This window comes from Cricetulus griseus (assembly GCF_003668045.3).
Source record: "Cricetulus griseus strain 17A/GY chromosome 1 unlocalized genomic scaffold, alternate assembly CriGri-PICRH-1.0 chr1_0, whole genome shotgun sequence".
NCBI classification, from domain to species: Eukaryota; Metazoa; Chordata; class Mammalia; order Rodentia; family Cricetidae; genus Cricetulus; species Cricetulus griseus.
This window is the reverse complement of record NW_023276806.1, coordinates 273,009,307-273,037,274: the sequence shown is the minus strand read 5'-3', so window position 1 is coordinate 273,037,274 and position 27,968 is coordinate 273,009,307. Positions and strand designations below refer to the sequence as shown.

At 39.0% G+C, this 27,968-nt stretch overlaps 2 protein-coding genes and 1 pseudogene across 3 annotated transcripts in view; 2 read left to right on the top strand and 1 right to left on the bottom strand.

The window, feature by feature from the left end:
• Ctnna3 (catenin alpha 3) overlaps positions 1-27,968 on the top strand; it is a 1,328,241-nt gene that overhangs the window by 373,283 nt on the left and 926,990 nt on the right. The window lies entirely within an intron of this gene.
• The window catches only part of Lrrtm3 (leucine rich repeat transmembrane neuronal 3), a 169,144-nt gene that overhangs the window by 8,598 nt on the left and 132,578 nt on the right, over positions 1-27,968 (bottom strand). The gene's annotated exons all lie outside the window — the stretch shown is intronic.
• LOC107979125 lies at positions 7,667-8,434 on the top strand (annotated as a pseudogene). The gene has a single exon (XR_004772021.1). The product of XR_004772021.1 is annotated as a 40S ribosomal protein S6-like (transcript).

The window sequence follows — 27,968 nt, the reverse complement described above, 5'->3', positions numbered from 1 at the left end:
TTGATAGTTTTTTAGCTGCTACATTATCACCTAAAGTTTCAATTGCTATTCTGAGATTACAAGGAGAGAGGAATACAGTTTTCCCCGTATCTGGAATTTGAGAACAATGAGAAGAGAAAACACTGTTTGTAGGAACATAATGATTCAAATGGCTTTGCCTGAAAAGCTGCATTATGTTATGGTAAACTCCTGCAGAGTGAAATCATGAGATGATAAAATAAATTAAGATTTCCATTTGAAAGGTCATAGTTCTCCTTGCAGCAAAATATATTTAGAGTACACACACAAAAAAAAACCTCCCAGATTTATTAGCTCCATAAGTATCTAATAATTTGTACTTAGTTGTGCTCTCGTTGTGTCCAAGTAATGGGAAGAGACTTAGGAACTGAGGGGCTCTTTATCTTTGAAATAAAAAAAAAACTAACTGAAATATTTAAGTGACATGGCCACTTGTGAAAATAACTCTTATCTTAAAAATATTATTTTATTTCAATCTTGTAGCATGGGATGGGTGGGAATGAGCTATGTGTGTTTTCATCAACACCTACAAACAAACCAGGAATATCCAGTCATTTATTCACTTCAAGGAATATTTGATTAATGTCTTCTTGGGTTTATGGTTGTTTTGTAAACATAGAAATGTGCCAAGGATTTATCCTCATGGATTCTGCATAGACCTGTGCCATCTTGACACATGAGGAGCCCAGGAAAAGAGACAGGGCTCTGCTCAGGAAGCGTATTTCTTCCCCTTCACTCATGCATCTTTTATTTTTGTTCCTGGTCATCCTCCTATGAATTAAAGTTTTTTTTTTTCAGATATGCTTCATGGTAGGCACTTTGAGTTTTTAATTAGTTGTTTTGAACATGCTCATAAGCAGCGCAGGTGGACCTCAAAATCACAATACAGCCAAGACTGCCCTTGAACTCCTCATTCTCTTGATCCAGTTTGTGACTGGTGCTAGAATCACATATGTCTGCCACCATGCCTAGTTGTAAGTGCTGCTGGGGGTAGAACCCACGGCTTCCCGCATGTTCGGTAACTACTTTTTACTAACCGACCTACATATCCAGTCCAATAAATACATTTTTATAATTCTGTCATCTTTATTTCTACATGCTTTATTTTTATTTTAGACCGTAACTTTTGAGTTTGTGCATTATTAGCTATTTCTCTGTTGTTTATGGACTCATGGCAGTTGGTTTTAGTTTGCTAAGAATTATGATTATACAACAAAAAATGGTAACTGGAGTTGCTAGGTTATTGCAGTATGGACAGGCTGGGCAAAGGGAAAGATAGTTGTGAAGTTTGCCAAGAATCACAGGGAAAGCCCACACAGGTTCCTGTGCACTCACTGCCTTGGTGTGGGGTCCTTTGCTATCCCGGGCTTTCTCCCTCTCAGACTTGTTGTCATCACTCTTGAGGATGTGCCTTGTCACTCTGTCTGCACTTAACACAACAGCCTCTTTTTTTTCTGGCCTGTTTTGCAGCAGTTATGATTCTCACAACATCAAATGGCTGTGGCAGAGACATTAGCGCAGACAGCCCAACTCCACTGTCGCTTGCACAAGGACAGTCAGCCAAAGAGTAACATGGGGAAAGGCATGCCAGCCACTGCAAAAATTATTAGTTTTCTTCTACTTCTTTTTTTTAAAACACACAAAGGCATTGCATGAAAAGAATTGTATTTCTACTTCCTTTTTTGATTTTTAAGTTGTCTGTATTTTAGAGTAATACACGAGCATACTATATAGACACACAACCCCATGATTCTTAAGAGATTTCCCCCTTGTTTTATATTGTTCTACACGGTCCTGTGAAGTTAGTGAAAACAATAATTGAACGAAAGAAGTAGGAGAATAAGAAGGTATGTAGTACACATGGGAAGAAACCAACAAATTCTAGTATAACTGGACTTATGGGAACTGTATGACTGGGGCAATATATGAAAATCCAATGATGAAAAAAGATCCAAGGTAATATAACCTCAGGTTAGAGGTAGTGGTTGAAAAGGAATCATCAGAAATCTACACTATTGTTGAGGCATGGGGTGCTGCCTTACAATGCTTTGATCCCTCTTTAAAATTTTAATTATTTTAAAACTTCTTATTCATAATTTTTACTGTAAAATGGATTTATTAGAATTACTTTAATATTTAATTATGAAAATTACAAATTGAATATTTGAAGTATGAAACCCTAAAATGAATATTAAAATGAAATATCCATTCTCTGGTGATTTTACTCATAAATTTTAGGGTGTTATTTCTGTTTCGTCCTCCAAAATTTTCCCCATTTGCATTTCTCAAACTCTTCTGTGCTTCCTCGAATTCCTCGTGATTACCAGGAGTCTGAGGCATCAGCCAAATTAGCCCTCCTGGTAATGGGCCCTGCCCCGGACCTTTCTGCATTAACCTGTGTTTTATTTTTGTAATGCCAGTGAATAGTGATGTTTCTCTGTTACTGAAGCTGAGCAAAATGTCCCAAACAGTGTTCATTTACATGCAAATCTTTCTGCACAGTCCGATGCCTGCTAAATTGGCACCATTGCCAGGTGAAGTGATGAGACCCAAATTGAGACTATGGCTCAAAGGCTGCTAATCTTGGAGCTGCGTTTCCAAATCTGTTCCTTCATACTGCTGTGCAATGAGGTGCAGTGTTAATTGGTTTGAAAACATTGTTCTTTGACTCTCCTCCCCTTCTGGGGCAGGGAGGGGAGTTATAATAGTGCATTTGTGATACAGCAGTTGATGTTTTGAGTCAAATTTCTATATGCCTGAAAGACTAGAAATCACCAATTATTTTAGAAACTACACAAGCAACATACAGTTGTGGTATTGATCCAGAAGAGACTGAAACAGATTTCTGTATGTGTATGACTGACAGGGCAGTGTGGTCTCAGAGACAAGCTCTGTATGATATCCCCTGGTTGGTGGCATTTATGTTTGGTAATCTGTGGCAGACTTTTATATTGCAGTAGCTTTTCAGTTGTTTTCCTTCTCCCTTTTAGCTTACTATAGCCTCAGCATTTTTATCAAACAGATTCTGTGATCCTTTAAAATTTTTATTCATTATTATTGTGTATGCTTTATATATGATGTGTGTAGGGTAGGGGTTGGTCCAAGGACAATTTTCTTAAGTCAGTTCTTTTTCCACCATTATGAGGTTCTGGGTACCAAACTTGGCTCAGCCAACTTGGAGTGCAGGTAGCTACCTGCTGAGCCATCTCCCAGCTCTGACTCTGCATTTCTATACAACCATGTACAACACTTGCCCTGTTTGGTAGGACTTTGACATTCCAGCCTCCACAGGAACTCTTATTCTCTGGATCATAGAAGCTATGATACTGTTTTCCAGTGAAACACTCTGAGATGATTATACTTCATTAAAATGTGAGATCCTTAAACATGATGATATAGCACCCGTAGTCCCAGTTACTCAAGGAGCAGTGTATTTGGGTAGCAGGATTGATTTAGCCCAAGAGATTGCTTTAGAGCCAGCTGGGATAAAAGCAAAGCAAAACAGAAACATCCTGATTCTTAAGAAGTTACTCCCCTACACAACACAAAGCTAAAGCCCTTCCTAAGCCTCTTACCGGTGTTCCAGTGATGTGATTATGTGTTGATTAGGGATGAGTTTCTTATTAAACTTATTATGAAATTAATTCAGTGTTTAAATGAACCTATCTGCAAGTAATTGGGGTGATATTATAGACATCACCAATCTGCATGAAAGTGCTGAACTTGAGGTCAAAGTATATGCCTAAAATGTCCATCATGAAAAATCACTCAGAGAAATTTGATTCTGCTACGAATTTCTTCTGAATTTATGCTTATATGAATATTGGTATGAAATACCTCTCTATGAATTCATCCACTCAAACACACACACACACACACACACACACACACACACACACACACACACACACACACACACACGTCATCATCTGTTATTAGCTGCTCTGGGAATTTAAATGAAAAAACCCAAAGCACTTATCTCACCTTCAAGAAAAGTATTTTTTCTTGGGAGGGTGGCAGGGTGTGATAAGAATGGAGGGCAAGACCTGCTGCTGTTCTGAGGTATTACGCTCATGTACCTTACATGAAATGGCCGTTTTGGTATCATTCATACATTGCTGTCATTTCATTGATGTTAACCTTATCTGTCTTTCTAGAGTGTAAACTCAACAGGGAAATTAAGACCTTCACAGGGCTTGTGCAGGCTTGTGTGTCCATAAAACTTTGGAAATTCTTAGTAGAATGGTCGAAGAGGAATAGAGCGTGTGTAGCATACAGTGTGAAAGGTAAACTGGTATGTAGTTCATCCATTACTCTTTTCGTGTCACAGATACTAGCTTTTGAAAAAAGTAAGCCCTAACAAAGTAATCCTTATTATTATGCAGTTGTTGTTGACATTTGAACAGAATTCAATGTCCAGATTTTATTAGTGTGTTTCATTTCTCCTCCATTTGAGGGTGGCCATTACTGGGCAGGAGGAGGGTGTCTCCTGCTTACCAGAGTTATACTGAAGGAGCCTCACCTAATTTCAGTCTCCCTTTTCACACTCAAACCTGGTAACCACAAGCTGTCTCATTCTAGGGGCATTTGTTTTTTTACCCCACTTCATAGCATGTAGTGTGTCTTTCATTCCTTAGAGATAATGGAGGAGCTAAATGATTGGCTTTTTTCCTACAGTGTTGTTTGATCAGCATATGTATAAGTAGATAATTCTCTTTCAACTCCACTTCGATAAAAGCTAATTTAAAAATTAGCTGCATGACAAAAAACAGTGAGGTGTTATTCTTAAGGGTCTACCTTGTTTCATTAGCCATGTAATTATTTAGTTTCAATTTGAGGTTCAAAGTAGGCATTAAATACAAATTTAAAAATAAAAACAGTTGTTGTAGAGGTAACTCAGTGGTTATAAGTAAGTGCTTGTTGCTCTTCTAGATGACTTGAATCTAATGCCCAGGCTTTATATCCGCTGGCTCATAGCCCATGACAACTCACACTTGACAGGATTTGACATCGTCTTCTGGGCTCTTTGGTTTTTGTGTGTGTGTGTGTGTGTGTGTGTGTGTGTGTGTGTGTGTGTGTGTGTGTGTGTGTGAAGACACAGCCTGAAAGTGGGCTACTGCCCTGATTTTTGGCTTTGGAAGTGTGTACTAGTGCAGAACTTGAGATAAACACTAAGCATGCATGTTTTCTCTCTGTGTTCTTGGAACTGCCTCCATTTCCTACCTTGACTCTCTGCAATGATGGACTGGCATCTGGAATTATAAGTCAAATAACCCCCTTTCTCCTATATTGTCTTTTATCATGAAATTTTATCACAGAAACAGGAATGAAAGTAAGACAGACAGAACTCTTAGACTAAGTGAGTATGGGAGGAGATTGTTTTTAGTGCCTGCTATTCTGTGATTATTTCAATGGAGACATTCAAACCCTGATCTCCAGCTTGCCCTATGAAATGCTACCAGAAAAAGGCAACTTTTCCTTGAACTAGTATTGTTGACCCTGGAAACCAGTCCAATCCTAAACTAAATTGACCAATGGCCTGCTACATTTCCAATAGGGAATGGAATTGATTTCCTTTTTTGCCTCATTTAAAATTGTTCCCCCCTCATGCTTTCATATTTGGTTTGACTATTTATATTTTAATAAAATATTTATCACTTTTGTAAGGCAATGTGAAACACCAAAAGCATAACTAACATATTTTGGATGGATTGTTAAACAACTTCTTACTGTTTTGTTGGAGATTAGGCCTTGCCCACACTTGTCCAATGTTTGCTATCTTGGCATCTTGTTCAGCCTTGTAAGTGCTGGGGTGATACTTTAAGGATTTCTTATTATTTTTTATTATTAAGGGACATAAATTGAGACTACAGGAAGCAGAAATCTTAAGTCACCTGATGAATGCTGTGGGTTCTTAAAACTGAGTTGCTGTGATTGTGCAGTAGCTGACCAATTCTTGTCTCCTCCTGGAGGGCAATTTGAAGATATAAACTAATGGCGGGGGATATTGCTTCATGGTAGAGCACTTGTCCAGCATGTATAAGTCCCCAAATTCAGTTCCCAACACACATATATGCATATGTGGATGAAAATACATACTACTAAGAAAGAATACCATATATAGAAATCATATGTTAAAAGTCCAAGGACACTGATAAGGTGTGTTGAATTGATAACCAAAAGGGACGCACTGACATAGCAACTTTCCTTTTCCAGAAAGGGGTGGGATGAGTACAAGAATATTCTGAGCGGCACCGAGATTACATATTTTACAAGGTAGCCCCATGAGGAACAATGAAAAGTTGCTGTACCTGTCACCTGGCTGTGATTGCTGAGTAAAAAGGCAGCTCCAAGCATTTTGTTGACATTATGGTGCTGAAGCTGCATCTTAGACCCATCTTTTTACTTTAGGATATAAACAGCATGGTTTTGAAGAAAGACTCCCTCTTTAGGAAATCAGACCCATGGTATTCAGAGGGATTCAGAGTTCATGAAGTTTAATGATGCAGAAGTCTTTAAGTACAGCACAGGCCTTTTTGTAGTCCCCTGATCACACTCGCCCTTCCTGACCCTTAGGCAAACATCTGCTTTGTTGTCAGAGCACACAGGTGGCTTCTGGTGCAGCATACCATTGCAGTACAAATGCCTGCTTGGTTCAATGCCAGTTGATGTCGTTAATGGTTCCTGCTCACCAAAATCTTCTGAGTCCTTTAGCTCATCATTTTATGACCTATCCTGTGGACCCATACAGCCAAAAGCACATCTCATCCCTCTAGTCCCAGGACTGGTTCTAATCTTTAGATACCTTTGGACATAGACATTCTAGAATTGTCTGCCTTTATTGATTTGGAGCAGACTCTTGTTTTTACTCCTTATCTTCAGGAGGAAGGGATCTTCCTGGAAGTCACACATTTCATGTCTCATTCTTCAGGGGTGCTTCCTGTGAGCCATGGGAGTTATCTGTAGGACCAACATCACTTAGAGAAGCCTGTGGAGTAATTGGGAATTTGGTAGGCAAGAAAGTAGTTCTCAACCTCATAGCACAGTGACTGCACTCCTAAAGACTGGGGCCTTGATCACAGCCTTTACGAAATCTGTTTGGGAGCTTAGGGTTTTAAACTTATGTCAGAAGTGATATTGATTAAGTGTTTTCTGCCTCGCCCATTAGCTCTCCTTCTGCTCAGTGCTGCAGTGAAATCACGGTTTGTGCTGTGGGAATCACCGAGGCAATGAATCTAGCACTCATGCCTTTAATACATAATTGAGAAGAAAGCACAGATGGACTGCATGGGAGCAAGCAGTTGTTCAAGCTAGCTCATGTATTTGATAATTAATAAATATAATGGGGGAAGGGAACAACAAATGAATGGGTAGACAGTCTAATTTTTAACTAAAATGCAGTATGAAAATTATCTTGTTTTTAATCTTTAAAAACTCTCTGCACAACATTAAAAGAAAATCTATGTATTTGAGGAAGCTGATGACAACTCATTGACAGCATTCTGATGAAGGGATTTACCAGAATCAGGATCAAGTTTAAATTGCTAGTCAAGGCAGCACAGGTATTTCTATTTCTTGAACATGAACTAAGGTTCAGCAGCTGGCTCTCTTTTTTTGTGGCATCTCCTAGGCGGTCGGCCGTGTGAACATGAAGCTGAATATCTCTTTCCTGGCCACCAGCTGCCAGAAACTCATCGAAGTGGACGATGAACGCAAGCTTCGTACGTTCTATGAGAAGCTCATGGCCACAGAAGTAGCTGCTGATGTTCTGGGTGAAGAGTGGAAGGGTTATGTGGTCGGAATCAGTGGCGGGAATGACAAACAAGGTTTTCCCATGAAGCAAGGCATTTTGACCCATGGCAGAGTGCGCCTGCTGTTGAATAAGGGGCATTCTTGCTATAGACCAAGGAGAACCGGAGAGAGGAAGCACAAGTCTGTTCGAGGATGCATCGTGGATGCCAATCTGAGTATTCTCAACTTGGTTATTGTACAAAAAAGAGAAAAGCGTATTCCTGGACTGACAGATACTACTGTTCCTCGTCGGTTGGGACCTAAAAGAGCTAGCAGAATTCGAAAGCTTTTTAATCTCTCTCTAAAGAAGATGATGTCCGCCAATATGTTGTGAGAAAGCCTTTAAACAAAGAGGGTAAGAAACCCAGGACTAAAGCACCCAAGATTCAGCATCTTGTTACTCCACATGTCCTGCAACACAAACGGCGTCTATTGCTCTGAAGAAACAACGAACAAAAACAAACAAACAAACAAACAAACAACAACAAAAACAAGGAGGAGGCTGCAGAATATGCTAAACTTTTGGCCAAGAGAATGAAGGAAGCCAAAGAAAAGCATCAGCAAGAGACGTAGACTGTCTTCGCTGAGAGCTTCTACTTCTAAGTCTGAGTCCAATCAAAAATAAGTCTTTAAGGATAACAAATAAATAATCACACATTGAAAAAAAAGGTTCAGCAGCTGGGCTATGTCTTTGAAATCCCAATATAGCTGAGCATGGTTCTTGTTTTCCGGGTACATCAAGGTTTTAAGTGGGATCCATGCCTGTGAGCAGAAGCAGTGTGGAAACTCAGTTCTTCCCCATGGTCCAGAAGACATGATCAATTCTTTTAGGCTGGGGTCAGGAAGGGCTTAGAAGAGGCAACTGATGCCTAATCTGAGCCCTGGAGGATTACAGGACCATTCAGGTAGGACACAGAAGTATGGAACAGCATGGGGGATCCAGGGACAAGATTCTTGCAGATAGGAGCCAAGAAAGCATATAGAGGAGAAATGACAGGCATGAGTATAGCTGTGCGAACAGAGAAACATGGTAGAAGAATATTGATGTGGTTAAGAACTAGTAATGGGCTTGGAAACACAGCATGAGTCTTCATTACTTCCAGAAGAGTGAGCTAAGACATGTTAACCTCTGAGAGTCACAGTGTTGGTGTTTAATACATGGATGTAGCAATCTCCAGTTTGTAGTTTTGTTGTTAATGCAGGGTTCATAAATCTGTGTTTCCTAGGATAGTAAATTGTCAGTAAATGAAAGAGATGATTGTAATATCACTACTGATAAAAACACCCCCCACAACACACCCTCTGTGTTTCCTCTGTCTGCCATTCCTGTATTGCTGTTTGAGTACATAGCCAAAGCAAGCTCAGAGATTTAAGCAGCTTTTAAATGCCCTGCCAACAGTCATTTCTCCAATAATCACTGCCATTGCCACATTAATCTATATTTGAGATATAATCAAATTTAAGTGCTCAAAAATTTGTAATTTTTGTCTGTCAGACTGTAGGAAGGAGAGAGAAATATTTGGACATTGTCAGAATTGTTGGCTTACTTAGTGGGATGGTAGTTCTAGTGTCAAACACTCAAGTAAATATCAAGTCCAGAGAATTTCAACTGTGTGATAATATGCTGAGATACCCACTTACTGTTTAGCTTTAGACAAGTTACTTTACTATTCTGCATTCACTCAAGAGATGAGAAGGATGAAGCGTACCAAATAAATAACCATAAGCAAGCTTATATGTAAGAACGCTAAGTAATAAAATAGCAATTATCCTCTCCAAGAAAAGAACAATCCCTGTAGGCCAGTTAAGACTCAATAAAACTGTCCAAGTGAGAATTATTTACATAATTCAGATTTTGGTTAACATTGGTTTTGGTTTCTCCAAATGTCCCCCTTACTTCCGTAGTTTTGTTCTATACTTTGGTAGCTTTGTTTTTAAATTATGAACAGTCACAGAGGTGGGAATTAACCCACAGTGGCTTGTTTTTTTACCCCCAGATAGATGCTGTAAGGTTAAAAAAATACAGTTTGAGAGGTTCAAACCAAGAAGAAATTGTTTATAACCTAGAATATAACCTGCTGTTTTATGCAAAAAAATATATCATTTTCTTTCTTGAAGTAAAAGGGGTATTCTAAAAGAAATGCTGGGATTGAGTTTGGCCGTCATCCAGGTCACCTCTTGTTCCATTTGCTGTAGCTCCCTGTTTCTCATCAGGAGGCATGTTTAATTCTATCTACTGTGTGAAGACTTTACAAGAAAAAAAAAACCACACAATTGAACAGTTATGCAACCATTCTTGACTAATCTGGGGGTAGTCTTGTGTTTGAGTTCTCTCTGACTTGTCTTCAATGTTACTGTGTGAAAGAGATTATCTTACAACGAGTCAAGTCTATTTTTCCAATTATATCACAAGGTCCTGAGAACAATTACTTAACTTTTCTGAAGATGCATATGGATTTTATTCTTCCTTAAGGCTGTCTAAACCTAGACATAGTTTAACTTAGACTCGATGTTCTCCCAGATTGCAGATCTTGGACTTGTCTTGTTTCTATGTTCCTTCCACATCCAAAGCAGTGTGTTGGCAGCAAGCTGAGCCATTGATACTGATAAGCATATTTATGATGCTTCTGAACACTCTTCTTCTGAAAAGTAGAGTTTCTTATGCATAGCCTGTGCCCATAAGTCACCCTTATACCTCCCACTCCATAAGTCAGAAGAACATCTGGGAACTAAAATAGGTAATGGAAATCTTGCCTCTAAAACTTACAAATATAAATTATACTCTGTCCTCCTAGATATTGTGAGTTATTGGTGCTTTAAATTCATGTTGTAGGTTCTAGGTGAAGTAGAATAAGAATATCTCAGAAATTGTTTCTAGAGCTTAGGAATGTCTTAATGGAAGACAAAGGATACCATGATTATACAGATGACCCATGATCAAATGAGTCGATGCTATACTGCACTGGCCCCCACTCTTGCCCATACTTATATGTGACTTGCAGCATCACCCTGAATTTTAAGGATTGCATTGATAACATATCAGGAGGAAAAAAACACACACAGTAATTGTCTGGTTTCTACTGTGTAACTGAGAAGGAGAGACATCCTCTTGGCTACTTGCCTACTCACTTCTTTTTCTGGTCTTTACTTCCCATATACTAAAGAGCAAATGTTCACAGTCCTGTTTCAGAGCCATGGACACGCACACTGGTCATTGAGGGACTTCATAGTCATGCGGTCCTGAAAATACACAAGAGACTTCCCAGGACTGGGATTTGATGTCTGGAGAATGTGTTCAAGTCACATTTGTTTTTTTAGTTCAAGCAAAATTCTTTGAGCCATGCAGGCATTTGTGGGATGATACTCTCATCAATGGTTGTGTGAGGTAAAGATACCAAACTGTGTAAAGTTTAGACAATTGGTATTGAGTTCCCCAAAGTGTGATCCTTGTCTGTGACCTTACACTTATCAGGGCCACTAGTTCCTCATAGGCTATTTAATACTTTTTATTGATTCTGGATGGTATGAATTTTATTAAAGCAATGAGAATCCAATGGAGGATTTTAAGCAGGAGAGTGACATGAACTTAGCAGTCAAGAGAAAAAAGGAAGCTAAGAATGTCTCTGTGCAATAGTGTAAGGCTTCTACAGGAGGGTTCATGAGAGAAACAAGAGGCAATGTCAGTGTGGGAGTGGCCATGGAGGTAAGAAGGGATTGGGAGGGTTTCAGAAGCCTTGGGGTAGAGGGATAAGAGGGGTAGAGGCAAAAGGATTAAGAATGGAGGTGAGTGAGCTGAGGGTCTCAAGGATAATGTTTAAGATTCAGGATGCAGGTATATCTGAAACAGGATGCATTTCAAGGTCAACAGGCTTGAATTTCCTTTCACTATGAGTTCATTATCAGATGAAATAAAGGCAAAGAGATTTTGATATGGTCAATGAAGATTTGTTTGTCTCTGGAGGTCAGAAGAAAGGTCTGTGTCAGAGCAATCAGAACTGACAGTAAGATGGTGTGTCCACAGACTCCCTTTATCCCCATCATGGGCTTTTTTAAAGGTGAGCCAGGCATTTCTTTAGAAGCATTTCCTTAGTTTATTTTGTAGTTTTCTTACTTTTCTCTTTCAGTCAAAATTTACCAACCATATTCCCACTGCTGTATTTGGTTTCCCAGAATTTCCTTCTATCTAATACTATTTTAGTGTATTATTTATCTTTTGTTTGAATAAAACATGATTATGAAGCATGGTATCTGTATTCGTTTTTTTCAACATCCTTATAGTTCTTTAACTGCAGATACAGTTATGTATTTGTGTTCCTATTCATATCATTGTAAGTGTGGTTTACGATTCTTGTAGATCTCCCCAACTCCTCTGCTATAACCAGCTAAATGACCTTGAGCAAGCCACTGCCCTTATTTGCCCCTCATTACTAATAATACAATCTTCTAGATTTATTCCAGCCTTATCTATGAAGAGTAAGTCTGAGCAATCTTAGGGATAAGGATGAGAGAGGTCTGTTAAAAAGTTTTAGCTCTTAGGAGGCACTGGATCTTATGAAATTATTCAGGATGCAATAAAAGGGATTTTATAAGATCTTTCTCTCATCTTTCTACATATATACTCAAAGACCTAAATTGCAGCTAAAATGAAGAGATGGAGGTTAGTAACATTCCCAGAAGCAATAAGCAGTGCTGTATTCCACTGGAAAATTCTATCATTCTTTTTTAGAAAAGATAGAGGTTTATATAAAAATGGAGAAAAAGGAAATTGCATGTGCAGATGTGAATTGCCATCTGTGCTTCTGGATCTTCTCCACGCTCCACACCTTCAGTGAAAGAAATTGTTGATTGAAAGCTCAGATTCTGCTAGCTAGTGTGGTAAAGCTTCCTGTGTTGCTTATCAGCGATTTTAAAAATAGATGGCTCTGAGTGTGTGAGTTAATTTTTAGCCCCATTGTTCCAGTCTCCTAACTCAGGAAGCATGTGGTTAGTGACCCCACACTTTCATTCCTACCCAAAGTGATTAATAATACTGAGAACTTGCAAGGTGCCCTCAGCAGACTGGGCCCTCTGCCTTAACTCAGGCTTCAGACTGTGAATACCATCCTTTGCCTCCAAGTGCAGCTTGTGCCTATATAATTTTTTGGACTGGAGCACAGCTCTGTGTGTTTCTTTGAGGAACTCAACCATTGGCAAAAACACAAATATGCAATATCATGAAGTTAGACACTTTGATCTTAATGGTGTCAGTACCAGATCTGAGCCCAGGCCCAGGCCCCCTCTAATCTATGTTGCCCCTCACCATGGAAATAGAACTACCCCTGTTTCAACATAACTCTTTATTCTGATCTTATCTCCAGGGCTGGAATTAAATATTTGCTTTAAGTTTGGATAAACTTTCTTTATTTTGATGTAAAATGGACTTTGGTGTGTTTTCTCTTTTTTTTGATGTTCTGAGCATTATATCTTTAAATGGTATTCTTTTATAGAGAAATTACTGGAAATAACTAATGTGGGCCCTGAGCCTAACCATTGTAACTGCAGATAGATCTGAATCTCCAGACACCAGTACACCAGTAGCTCAGGTAAGCGCGCGCGCGTGCGCGCACACACACACACACACACACACACACACACACACACACACACACACGCCTCCTTCCCACTCTCTCTTTCTGCAACTTCAAGCAGCCTCTTCAGGTTCCTAAGCACCTAATGAAAGCAGTTGAGAGCAGTATTTTTAGAATTAATGTGTCCAATATTGGCAGTGTTCATAAGTAGCTTGATTCGTAAATGTGTGGCTTAAATTGATTCTCAAATGTATTTCTTGGGGCTAGAGAGATGGCTCAGCACTTAGAGTTCATACCTCTCTTGCAATCATGCTGGGCAGCAAACATCTACCTATAATTCCTCTTCCAGGGGATCTGACACCCTCTTCTGGTCTCTGGAGGCAACTTCACTCACGTACACAACACTCCACACAGACAAACACATTTGCACATATTTTTTAAAAGCTATCTTAAAATTTATAATAAACCCAGTAAAACAAAATCTAGCTGAAGAGCCACTGGCAATTGATAGCTGGTAGGAGAGGGAGAGTCGGTTCTCTTTAAGGGTATATTCCTGATATGTCAGCTATACCCCAGTGGAATGCCACATATGTAAGCATACATTGGCAGCACAAACTGGACTTGATAGGGTTACAAAACAAAACAAAATAAGAACACAGAGTTGTGTGGGTAGGAAAAGGGGGTGGTTCCAGGAAGAGCCGGAGGAGAGGGATGCATATGAAGAAATACATTGCACAAAATCTTAAAGAACTAAAAATGAGAAAGAGTGAAGGGGAAAGAAAGAGGATAGATCAGAGATTAGGGATTAGGGCCCAGAAGTAAATGAGGGTCATTACACGAAGACACAGGAGATCTACTATCTGAGAGTGGTCTCAGAAGAAACCAACTCTATTCCTACCTCAATCTAGAATTTATAACTTGAGTCCGGCTTCCAGAATTGAAAGGAAGTAAATTTCTGTCATTTAAGTCATGCAAGGTATGGTTCTTCTCAATGGTATCCCTAGCAGTCTAATACAGCCGAGTTTAAGAAAAGAAGGGGGTCCCTTAACACATTTACAAAGAGAGATGTAACCTTTCTCTTGATCTGTCTAAAACAGTGGTTCTCAACCCCTGGGTTCCAGCACCTTTGCGGTAATATGACCCTTTCACAGGGGTCACATATCAGATATACTACATGTAAGACACTTTAAATTTTATTTGCAACAGTAATAAAATTACAATTATGAAGTAGCAATGAAATAATTTTATGGTTGGGAGGGTCACCACAACAGGGGGAACTGTATTAACAGGGTTGCAGCATTAGGAAGGGTGAGAATCACTGCTCTAACAGCTTCAGTAGTAGTAAGAATGTATTTGTCACTTGTTGTACACTCCTTGTACACCCCCCATGGGTAGGGAAACACATGAGCACAGTTCTGAGTACATCTTAGGCAGCACAATTTTATTATAGGATATGTCCTCTACCCCTGGAGTGAGCCTTCTTACCTTGTCACTACTATTCTAAGATGACCTGACAAAGCCATCAGTGCTCCTTGGAACTCTTCCATTGTTCACCAAAATGAACTTGAGGTTTGGTTGTATCTGTAGACTGATGGACTCTATTACTACTATTACACACACACACACACACACACACACACACACACACACACACACACACACACACCCCAAACAGATAAACAAATAAATGGCCTCTTTGCTGAAGAGACAGATTCTGTTGCTTCATCCACAGTCTCTTCTCTCTCTCTCTCTCTCTCTCTCTCTCTCTCTCTCTCTCTCTCTCTGTGTGTGTGTGTGTGTGTGTGTGTGTGTGGCTATGTCAAGTTTGATCAAATGGTGTTGTGGGTTGAATATGCCCCACATTCTCTTTCCCTTGCCTAAGGATGCTTTAATTGCACCAGCCATCATCTCACAAAGGGCAAAAGAACACACACACACACACACACACACACACACACACACACACACACACACACAGTATTGCTGTGTCTTCCCTGAGTGTCAGTTCTATCTCCTCTGTCTCAGAACTATGGAGAGATATGAGCAAGGAAAGGGGAAATGTTGCCACAGACAGCTTAAAGCTTTTCATTCTGTCATTGGGAAGAGTGAGAGAGGAGGAAGGTTTGATGATCTTGACAATCCACCATTTGGGTGCCCCCTTCCTCCCAACCCCCCCCCAGTTCACACAAAATGTGTGTGTGTTAGGATATTCTGGTTACATTTTCTATGTTAAGAGTTAAGAATGATTACTTGGCACTATTTTGACAATCTGCTACATTCAAGGGTAGTTGTGTAAAATGATCATTTGTATTTGAACTAAGAAACTCCCTGTCATCAATTCTATTTTGACGTTGGTCAAACGTTCCTTGAATGATGCAGGTTAACTCATATAAAGGTGTACTGGAGTCACAAGAATACGCTGAAGTCATTTAAGACACAGGCTTTGAACAAACTCAGCTCCCTTCAACTGCATTTGGCATTTTTCATGAGCTTATTTTCTCTTGGTACCTTTCATTCCATGCCTCTACAAATTCCAGACAGTTATTTATTTTCTATTATATTTTCACTCATGTAACTTTTCAAAGAAATTAAATAACATCCTTTGCATTTTATTAACATTGATATTATTCTTGCTTTTCCTTCATTGGACTTAACCACAGTTTCTGGGATGTCTGTTCATATTTTCATAAGAGGGGTGTCAGCAAATGGACATTTTGTAAGGCTGACAGAGGATTTAACTATGAAAAAGGAAGTTAGGATATGTTGCTATTTATACTGTAAGAGAAAAGGCTTAAGGAAGATAATTGTTCAAATAGTGACAGACACATAATGAGTAAAAGATCTTAGCAATTTCTCCAGATTTCAAAGTTAAAATGCCAAATGGAAAGGACAGGGAAGTTGGTTTTGTTTCAACATAAAGAATTTAAAGACCAATTAGAGCAATTAAGTTGTAATTGTCTTGTTTTCTGTTAGGTCATGGCAAGGCAGTTTTTCTGTTACCATACCAAGAACAACAAAGAGAAATTAGATCTAGTTCTGAGAGCCATGGGTACATTGAAGACTAAGTGAACTAAAGTCTCCCAAGTGGAAACCCATTGAGGCATGCTGCCAATTCTCCCCTCTCTCTTTCCCTGGGGCATTTTTGGGTGTTTTGTGTGGTCCAAGGATAGGACTTGGCCCAGGCTGAAAGCATCTCCTTGGGAGTCAGGAAAGCCAGCAAAACTTCTTGTGATTTTTCAGGGTTATGATGGCAAACTGGAGATTTGAGGGGTTTAACACATAACCACCTTTCTCCACCAGATGCTGGCTGTGTTCTGAGGCTGCATAGGAAGGTACAGGCCTGGTTGAATGCTCAGCAAAGTGGAGTGAAAATCTCATCGGACTGGTAGGAAACAAACTAAAGGACTTGGCAGCAGAGAAAAGAGAAGAGAAAAACTCGAAGGAAGGCTGAACTCTAAGACTCGATCCAACTACTGTAGCTGGGCACAAGGATAAGGAAATAAGCCAAACATAGAGAGAGAGAGAGAGAGAGAGAGAGAGAGAGAGGAGAGAAGGGAGGGAGGGAAAGAGGAAGGACAGAGGGAGAGAGAGGAAAGATTACCTTTTATTTTCCCTCAGAACTCAAGAGAAAAAGATGAACCAAGATTTCAATAAAGACTCAGGGATTGTCACACATTATAAAAGCAAACAAGTGCCAGAGGACACCCTAAAACTGCAAGCTAGCCCGTCCCACAGAATCCTTGTGCTCAAGACAGTGATTCTCTTGAGTGCTACTCTGGTGGAAGACCCTGTGCTACTTCTGTGAAATCTATTGTGTTATAAGGACAATTAGATAGACAAAAGGTAAAACAAAGGAAATAAAGCAGGTGATGCAAATATGGAAGACAACTGGCAAGGACTTGGAAATATCTGTGATGAATTAACATGTTCAAGGAAACAGAAAACCAGTCAAAGATGATTGTCCTAAATTTGGAATCCACAAAAACAAACAAACAAACAAACAAACAAAAAAGTCAATTTGGTAGTTCTTGAACTGAAAGAAGTTAAGGGTTTGGTGAAAGTGCATGGCAGAATGTTGGGTCAGTGAACTCAAAAGTACCAAAATTAAAGCATGGGGGAACAAAAAAATGAGATATTGTATAAAAGACATTGGGTTATACAAAACATTTAAGAAGATGTAAGAATAGAACTCCCCAAGAAGAGTCTAGAACACATGATTTGAGGATTTAAATCCAACAAATTTTCAAACTTTTAGAAACACTCCTATATAGACTCCATACACTTCAAACAGACCAGGATAAATACAATGCACACATTTGAAAGTAAGTCACACTGAAGCTGCTGCTGCTGAAGATAGAAGATAAGGTGATCAGAGAAAAGGGGGCTCATTTACTGCCAAGGGCAGAAACAGAATGAGAACTGATTTTTCTTGGGATGCAAGGTGATAAATCATATATTGAATATTCAAAGAAACTAACTGCTAACTCTACTATAACGTAACCAGTGAATCTATATTTTTCAAACATGTAGAAATACTGGATTGGTGAGTGCTTAGCAGGTAAATGATTGCCATGTAAGCAAGAAGACCTGAGTTCAAATCCCACAACCCAGGTAAAAGTTGAGCATAGTGGTGTGAATCTATGTTCCCTGTGCTCCTGTGGCAAGATGGAAGGTGGAATAGGAAGAGCCCTGGAAGCTAATGGTAGAGCTAGCCTTATACACACTGGAAAATAGCAGAGAAATGACCCAGTCTCAAGGTGGTATAATATGCACACCTGCGCCCACCCAAGTCAATACACACATATACACAATACGATGCATATACTTTCAGTCAAGCATTTTCAGTGTTTTGCCGTATGTGTTTGTGAGGTTGGAAGTATGTCTTATTGTCTTGTTATGTGCAGTACACACGTATGCCCAGCTTGAATGAATTAAGTGATGACTGACTGAATGAAGAGCAGAGAAGGACTCAGTCTTAATTGGCTTTCCAACTTCCTACTTTGAATCACCAGAGAGTTTGCTAGAAATAATCACTTTTGGATCACATGTTGGATGTTCACAAGGATATAGGCCAGCAGACTCCTTTTATTAGGGAAGTGTGAGGAACATTGGATTAAGTTATTATCTCTAATGTCATACCTTTCAAGTATTAAGCATATACATACATACTCCACATATGCGACTCTGACATGAGACCTGTTGAAGTTTGTTAACTAGTTGCTGGTCCTTGAGTGATCTATGGAAATGATAGTATGAAGCATTATGTAAGGAGTAAAATGAACAGGAAATAATGATTCGGGGTGGGTGTAATTGTCTTTCTGCTTACTCTGTGTGCTGTGGATATTGAATGAGATGTACTGCAATATTCATTTATTGCAAATGGTTCTAGCATATATAGATACACAGATATACATATTTTTCATTTCTGTTGTATATAGTTAGCTAAAACTGATAGCCATGACTGTGCCTTAGTCAGCTTCTATTCAATGTCATATGAATACTTAATGTTTATCTAGGAAAAATAAACACTCAGCTCTCTCTCTCTCTCTCTCTCTCTCTCTCTCTCTCTCTCTCTCTCTCTCCTCTCCTCTCCTCTCCTCTCCTCTCCTCTCTCTCCCCCCTCAAAGTGTCTTCATTCAGACATGGACAACACACAGTAGCATACAATCACCTACATAAACAGAAATGTCACCCTGTTAAACCAAGGGACAAAATTTCTTTTGAAGCTTCACAGGAGGGGAAACTCCAGGGTCCATCTTAGATCTGAGGGATTTCAAGTAAATCTGGGAAGAAGCTGATGAATTTGAAATAAACGATATTTGGTATCTAAGATAAGTGTTTCTTGATAGGTAAAGACTATTCTAGCTCTTGGTATAGGTTTTAGAGAATGTTCATTTGGTATTGTATGTATATGCCTATTCCTACATAAGTATAAGTGCATCTATAATATATAAGTGTGTATATATGTGAATATATATGTAGTCAGCCCATTGAGATTTTTAAATACAAATCAATCTGAATTTCATGGGGTAAATATGATCTCAAAAAAGACATAAATTCTACTGCAATCTTTAGGAAAACAATTCTTAGTCTTTAAACCTAAACACATGAAGATAGCCTACATAATTTTAATACCACAATAGAAACTGCCTTCTACTTTTGCTGTGTTCTCTTTGTGTCATCATTCACAAGCCAAACTTCTGCTCTGTTTGCATCTGTTGTTGGATTGGCATCAACTCTTCCTGATATTAATTTGCCTTCAGGTACTACTTTTCTGGTTATACAATGTTGAGACTTCTTGCTTATAACATTAGTATTTCAGCAACTTTTAATTGTAACTTAATGAGTGAGGAATAAATCAAATAATATGACACCTCATAGCAGTCTTAAAACCCATGAAGCTGTAAGTTAAAATTTAGAATGGAAATTCCCAGTAGACAATATATTTTTCTCATAAAATTATTCACCAGTAAAATGACAGAAGTAGAAGTTCAGATTTATCTGAATGATAGAGACCTTTTGCATGATTGACCTGTACAGTGCATGAAGTAGTTCATATTTACTAAATTTATATATGTATGTGTGTTTGCATACATGCACACACATCTGAGAACTGCATGAGTAATTGAGAGAATCATGATTACTGAAAAGGTGACTGAAATTTAGTAAAATGAAATCATTATTGGAGTAGGGAAAGTTGCAATCAGTTTGCTTGATATTTCTGGGATGACTGAGAGCACACAATTTTCTACAAACCCTTATAGATCATCACAACTTTAAAATAAGAATAATTAGTAATATTTTATCAAAACATGGTAATTACAGTTGCTGTTGACATTTTGATGGTGTTCTTTTCTTTTGGGTGGCAGACAGTTTCCAGGGGTAATTTCTTTTGATACTTAACTTTTTTCTATTCTGATATATATAAAATATATATAATATCAGTATATAAAAAGAGAAAGCCAGGATTTCATTGGGTAAACATTAAGTTGCTCATGAGCGCCTTCCTATAGCATTCTACTGATTCATTATTAGCATCTATGATCACCAAGAGGCTTTCCACTTGGCCATGGTATACAGAACTGGTATGTAGTTAACCTGGGGTTAGAAACATGTGTGGACACATGTAGATATATTTCCTTATAACTGTGTTTAAACTTTCTTTAGAATATTGATTTCTGCATTTAGCTCATGTATGCAGAAACATCTTGGAGGACCTTATCAGGGAGATGTCTGACCCATGACTAGAAATACTCAATATAATGTCTCTCATGGTGTAGGCAAATGGCCATTTATAACAGAAAGAGACTGGGAATAAAGGCCTTCCATGAGCCTGGAAAGATAAGTGAGCAACTTTGCTGAATAGCTAGCTAACCTTTCAGTGTTTATTTCTTTTTAATCTGCCATAAGGTTGGAATAGTTCATACCTTACACCAATCATTGAGGAAATAATATATGGCCTTATTGATTGTATAAACTCCAGTGTTAGAAGATGTCACAAGAGAGTTGCCAAGGCTGAAGAAATGGTATGTAGTCAACCTGGGGTTAGAAACAGGGCACCTGGGACACATCTGGTCTCCACACTTCTTGAGTTGAGAAGGAGGGAGTAGTGCTGCATCTTTCTTCATGGAGCCATGGAACCACAGCCACTGCTGTACCCAGTTGGGAGTAACTCTTCCTCCAACAGCCTTTACCAGAAGGAATGAGGACTTCCCTGTAACTGCCATGTGTGAAGATTCCCCCTTCTCCTAGTCTTCCCCTCACCTCTCCACCAGGCCACATGTAGAGTTGCTAGGTAGGTGGTAAGGGGCAGCCATATACTCAAATCCTACTTCACCCCTCTATGGAGGTGGGCATAAACCTCCAACAAATAGAGCTGGGGTTATCTTTTACAAGGGTGAGAGCTGAACTCTCCAAGATGGTGGTTGCTTGGCTCAGAGGACAGTCACTCCAGACACCATGTAATTCAGTAAATCAAACCTGTAAGAAATGTATTCCCTCTGCTTTGTGGGGATAACCTTATTGACATGGACAGAAATTAAAAACACCAACTGCTGACTAAGGGGAGCAAGTCAAAATTTCTTTGTTCTAATTAGGGAAATTATAGAGAATTAGCTTTAATAAAGCTCATGCGTATAATTGTACACAAAAATGCTGACTAATACTTGAAGACATGTAAATGATATAAAAGTCAATGTGAAAGTAAATGTCCTTCAAGTCTTTAAGAACACTCAATTCTGGATTTCATAAATTCATAAAATTTCCATAGACTGACAATTTCAATTTCATTTATGTTTTACTAGTAATAAACATGCTTTGCATAGTTTTTTTTTAAAAATTGGAGCTTAAAGGAAAGAACAGCTGTAGAAAATTCTGACTAATGTGTTAATGCGTAGTGGCTTTGAACACAAAGCAGATTCAGTACCACAAGCTCTAGAGGACACAGGACCAATCATACTGAAACAATTGAAACACATGAAATTCTAATGATGCACATGTCAGGATGCAAAAACATAACGAAGAGTTAATTATCCTACCCACAGAGGGAAGTGTTAATAGGCTAAAATGATAACCCAAAGGCAAAAATTAGAATATTAAATGGAAAGTTGAAAATGCATGCATCTCTGATGTTCCCAAGGTTCATCCAGCTGTCTGGCATTTGGGAGTTTTAATATGTATAATGTTCAGGAACATAAAGATTACATATAATATATTATCAGATCAGTTCCCTTTACAGGAGCTCAGGATTTTAGAATGATAGCATGATCCTCCTAGAATTTTCAGTTTTTAAAACACATTGTAGGATTAAAACTTTACAGATTATTCAGGCCTTGCCAGTGGCCATGGCAGAGGAGCAGCAGATGGCAACTGAAATTCAAGTGTCAGCCCACCAGGAGGCAACTCCCTGATGGGTGAATCTTGGATAGGCAAGGCCCAAGGCCACAGACCCTGGAAGTCTTTTGCTTCTGTGCCTTCTGTGTTTGCTGCTGCTATCTTTCTCTGGTATCTGGCATGGTATGAATGGGTGTGGGGAGATCCCCACTGCCTGTAATGTAGCATGTATATCTCATGGAAACATTCTGTTTTACTGGGCATTTTTACCTGTGGATTACTATGAAGATGATTTTTTCTTATGCTGTACTGTCTAATAATTGATAATAATAATGTTAGTTTAAATAGTTTTGTTGATAAAAATATGAACAAGGAAGTACCACACAGCTAGAACACATGAATTGTTATTGAGGAACCTTAAAGACTGTGGCTTAGGTTAATGATTAAAAACAAACAAACAAACAAACAGAGTCCCAGTAGCCCAGCTGGCTTAAATGCTTTTAACTTTAATGCTGGGAGATGTGTTCACAGGTTTCAGAGTACATCACAGCTGAAACAAAGCTTTGAAAATAATTTAAAAGATAGATTAACATGTTTTTTAAAAACCTTTTTACTTCTAATCCTGGTAGCTTCTCTGTCTCTTTCTGGTTTTTGTCAGCTGTGGGAATTTCAGGATGGCTTCTTTTTTGTAAGATTTATTAATTTAAGTTTCACTTTACATTCCAACCCCAGTTATACCTCCTTAATCCCTCCCTCCCATCTACTCCTCCTCATGGGTAAGGGCTCCCATGAGGATCCAACAAAGTCTGGCACATTAAATTGGAGCAGGACCAAGTCCCTTTCCCATGCATAAAGGCTGAGCTTGGCATCCCACCATAGGGAATGGGCTCTAACAAGCTAGCTCATGTACTAGGGTTAGATTCTGGTTCTACTGCCAGGGACCCCTCAGATAGCCCAAGCTTTACAACTGTCTCCCACATATGGAAAGTCTAATTCGGTCTCATAGAATCTGCACAGCTGCTGGTCTAGAGTTCCTGAGTTTACATGATCCTGACTCAGCTGTCTCTATAGATTTCTCCATCATGATCTTGACCTCCCTTGCTTGTATATTCCCTCCTCTCCATCTTTAACTGGATTCCTGGAGCTTGGTTTGCTACTTGGCAGTGGATCTCTGCATCTAGTTCCATTAATGACTGGATGAAGGCTCTATGATGATAGCTGGGGTATTGAACGTTACAGGGGTAGGCCAGTTCAGACATCTCTCCACGATTCCCTTGTGGATTCTTGGGAATTAGCCTAGCACCCCTAGGTTTCTCCCTAACCCCATAGTGGCTCTATATATTAAAATAACTCTTTCATTGTTCTTCCACTTCATTCCCCCCAACAACCATCCCTTTCTCACATGTTCTTATCCTCCCTCTTGAGCATATACCCAAAGGATGCTCAATCATACCACAAGGACACTTGCTCAACAATGTTGATAGCACATTATTCATAATAACAAGAACCAGGATGACATCTTTTGTAGAACCCAGGATACCCATAGCTTTTTCTTTAATGGTTCTAACTCCTTGAGATTATAACTTTCCAAGCCAAAGCATTTATTGTATTCTGTTTTATTTCACTGGACTCTTAGTTTTGTCCTAGCTCAGGGCTATTGTTAAATCACATGATGCAACAAATGGAAAGAAAGTTCTTTAGAGGGATCAGACACTCAGTTTCACATCTGCTATCCAAAGCACTTTATACTGCGAAGTGCTGCAAGGTTGTCTTTGGTGTTTTAACTTCCTAACTACCTTCTGTGTAGATCTGCATCAGTGTAAGACCTCCTTATAGCCTGTTGATGAACACTTGTTCGAATACTGCAGTGTCCAGGGTTTGGTTAGATAAATAGGAGCTGCTTTTAATATTTCAAGGCAGAAGTAATTAACTTCAGGAAATGAGGTGCTTATGGAACATTGGAAAGTCTAGACTGTGATCAGGAAAACCTATTGACTCCCAGAAGATGAGAAGCTGCAAAAACCTCAGGAAACTTCAGCTGATCTTGGTTACCTTCAAATGAAGGTGGCTATTTTCAGAATGTGTAGAGCCTGTGTGAACAGTGGACACCCAACTATCAGCTACTGTTGAGAAGAAAAATGGCAGTGTCTTTGTCTTCTCTACTTCTCGAATCTCTTACCAATGCTTCTCATTGCAACAAAGCAACCCTGGATCTTGCCAGTCAACTTCTGGGGCAGGGGTGCATTTTCCATTTTCCAAGCAACTTCCAGGAAAGTATTGTAGAGAGGTGAGGGCAACTTTGAACTGATAAAGGTACTTCAGAATAGTGAAATTCTTTTTTTTTTCTCGAGACAGGGTTTCTCTGTGTAGCTTTGGAGCTTATCCTGGCACTCACTCTGGAGACCAGGCTGGCCTCAAACTCACAGAGATCTGCCCAGCCAGAATGGTGAAATTCTATTACACTCATCTGAACACCACTGCTATCGCTTTATATTTTGTATTGATGTCCTGTATTTGCAACCCTCTTTGCAAAAAGAGAGACTGACCAATAAGAGAACAGTAAGAAGCAGGCACTCATTTTCTAAAGTTCTCCTGTATATTTATAATGCTAAGGCATGAGGTATTCTGTCATTGATACTTAATGTCACCAAAATGACTTGTTGCTTTGAGGAATAGTAGCACTACAGAAAAGATGATACCACCAAATCGTCAATAAGTGACTTTTTTTCTTACAAGAACTGATTTATCAGTTACAAAAAAAGTAACACAGGCTTTGGCTCACATTACTCCTTGAGTGGCTTTAAATATGTTGCTTAATCTCTCCAGACTTTAACTTCCTTATCTACAAAATGAGATGGGTAGTATCCATCTATCAAAACATTCCATGTGATCAGATAAGATAATGGACTTCAGGGTTGGCCATTAGTACAGAGTCCCCTTCCCTTTGTATCTGTTCTCTGATGTTCTTTCTAAGGGTTGGAGTTTGTTTGAAAGGCATTGGGAAAATGTGTGGGCTGGCATTTCCTTTGGTGACATTTGTTCAGAATAGTGTGTAAACTTCCTTATAGTTTCCAGCTTCTGGCACCAATTCATTAAAATATTGCATGAATCTTGACATTATTGAATGATGAACAGCAAGTCTTCTATAGTCTCAATTACTTTCTCTCTCAAATGCATAGCTGTCAATGAAGAATTTGTTTTGTATCCTTTCCAATTAAAGGTTGAGCAAGCATGTACCACAATACACAGATGCACCTAACTCTTGAGATAGTATTTCTCCCACACCAGCACTGTTAGGGCGACCAAATGCAAGGCAGGCAGGTAACAGAACTGATTTGTATGGAAAGTTCCTGTCTCTTTAATCGAAACATTATTATAGTTTTAAAACCAGGTTGTTATTCTGGTGTCAGGCCTTTGTTTTCCTCTGTTTTGATAGTTAAGATAATGGGTTATGGATGAAGAATCTCTCTACATATTTAGAAAAGAAATATCAAACACTGAATAGGAAAAATAAACATGCATGGAAAGCGGCAGGAAGAGTAAAGGAACTTTGATATCCCACACAAACATTTCACTTTTTCTAACGAGTGCTATATAGGAAACACTGGTGCAGTGATTTGTAGCTGATTTCATTACATTGCTTAGCAGAGCTAAGGAAGGATGGCCACCTATCATTTAGGAGGGCTAAAGATAAAAGGCTTCCATTCAGTTCTGCTTCTTTGAGTCTCTGAGATTAATAAGCCATGTACCCTGGAGAAGACAAGGTGATAACTCTCCCCAAGCTCTCTTATTTTTCACTCTCCAGCTTCTCCTCAAACCATCAGCTTTTAGCTTGGGTTTAATAGAATTCATAGGTTTTTACTTCGGGTCAACTAAATGGAATTTCAGTGATTCACTAAGATTCTGATGAGACTGGGAGGTTACTTTGATAGTCACTTTCTTCATTTACATGACCTTAGTTTATTCCACTAGTAAGCTAACCTATGGTGTTAATAATAAGTAATAGATAATAAATATATTCTAAGTCCTTACTGTTATACATTCCCTCAGGGAATTGTAGCTCTCATCCCATGTCCAAGAAGTTTGTTATTTTTTTTTGAAGTAAATGGAGGCCACCACTGAGATCCACAACTAGGCTAAATTATCCCTTGCCTTTTCTTAATTTTTGCAATTAACCAACATTTCTCAATTCTTTAAATTTTCCTAAAGCATGTTGATGTTTCTTTACTGAAATAGAAGTCACTGCCATTTTAAAGCTCCCCCTCCCACAATTTAACATGTCATTTCATTTAGATCATCCATCAAGATTCCATATTCTTGTGAAGTAGTTATCTTCTCCATTAATCTTGCACCAGTTACAATGTAAGCAACTTGAGGGCAGAGTGCATTTCTTCCCATCATTTTGAAAAGTACATGTTCCGTTACCTTGCCAGTAGCACACTTAGGTTAGATTGAACGGAGACCACAATCATTATGACTAAAAGATTAGATTCTCAAGACTGAGTGGGCTCATTTGCATATACTGATGATGTCTATCAATCCTCCATGAGAAGGTTCCTTTTCTGAGCTGGCAGCATTAACTGAACTAAAAGACCAAAGGAGGAAGAACAAACATTTCAATCATGATGAAAATAATCCCTCACTTTGTGTCGTGATTTATGGCTTCACAAATTCTTTTGTACAGCCCTGGAAGATAGGCAGACATTGCAGAGCTACCTAGTTTCCCACTCACAGAAACTGAGAATTAATTATTCTCAGCTTCGAATTCAGGTGTTCTGGTTTGAAGACACTCTAATAAGGAAAACATTGCCATAGCTGTCCTAACTCCACAGACACACAGCAGCTGATCCTTGCAAAGGGGGTGGGAGGGGGGACCCAAAACATTTGTACTACTTGGAAAGATAATGTGAGCACTCTTTGTATCTGATTCAGCATGCTCCCTAAAGGTGTAACAAGGATTTGCAACCCAGAACACAGAGAACGGGTTGGGTAGCTGGCAGGGTAAAGGAAGGGGAAAAGATACTCTGTGGGAAGTTTAGTTCTGAGAATACATGGACTGATCATTTGATTGTGCACATAGTAGCGACAGGGTCAAGAGTATTTCTATTAAAACCAAAGTCCAAACACAACCTTTTACAGTGAAAATGACGTAATGAATGTGGAAGCATGGTCAACTAGATGGATCTGTAGGTAAAGGTGCTTGCCATATATGCCTTACTTGCAACCCGAGTTTTGTTCCCAGAGCCCGAATGATAGAAGAGAGAGCCAACTCTGACCTCTGCACATAACCTCCCCATCATGGACACACACAATATTAAAAATGAACATGGTCTCTGCACAATCCCATAACACCTGTGTGAGGTCTGTATTATGATGTTTCATTAGCCAGGGTGACTAGAAATATGATCACAAAATGATTCCTAGGATCTCAGAGAGCTGTAGTTAGAGGACTGAAATATGATACCAGACTGGATGCAATAGACAAGCAACACAGTCTGGTGAGAAAAAAAGTCACTGGAAGGTTATGTATGGCAAGGCCTTAGATAGACTGTAGTTTCCTAGGTTGATGGACAATATGAGGGACTTGGGCAATCCGTTATCTTTCCTATGAATTGTCTATAATTTCACCATTAGAAAGTGATTTCTTTGATATAAGCATTTCCTTCTTTGAAATGCTCTGGTAAGAACTGCTAGTGGGTAGGGTTGAACTCTCATACATTGTTTACTGTCTTCAGTGGATGACAAGAGATGTAGAAACAG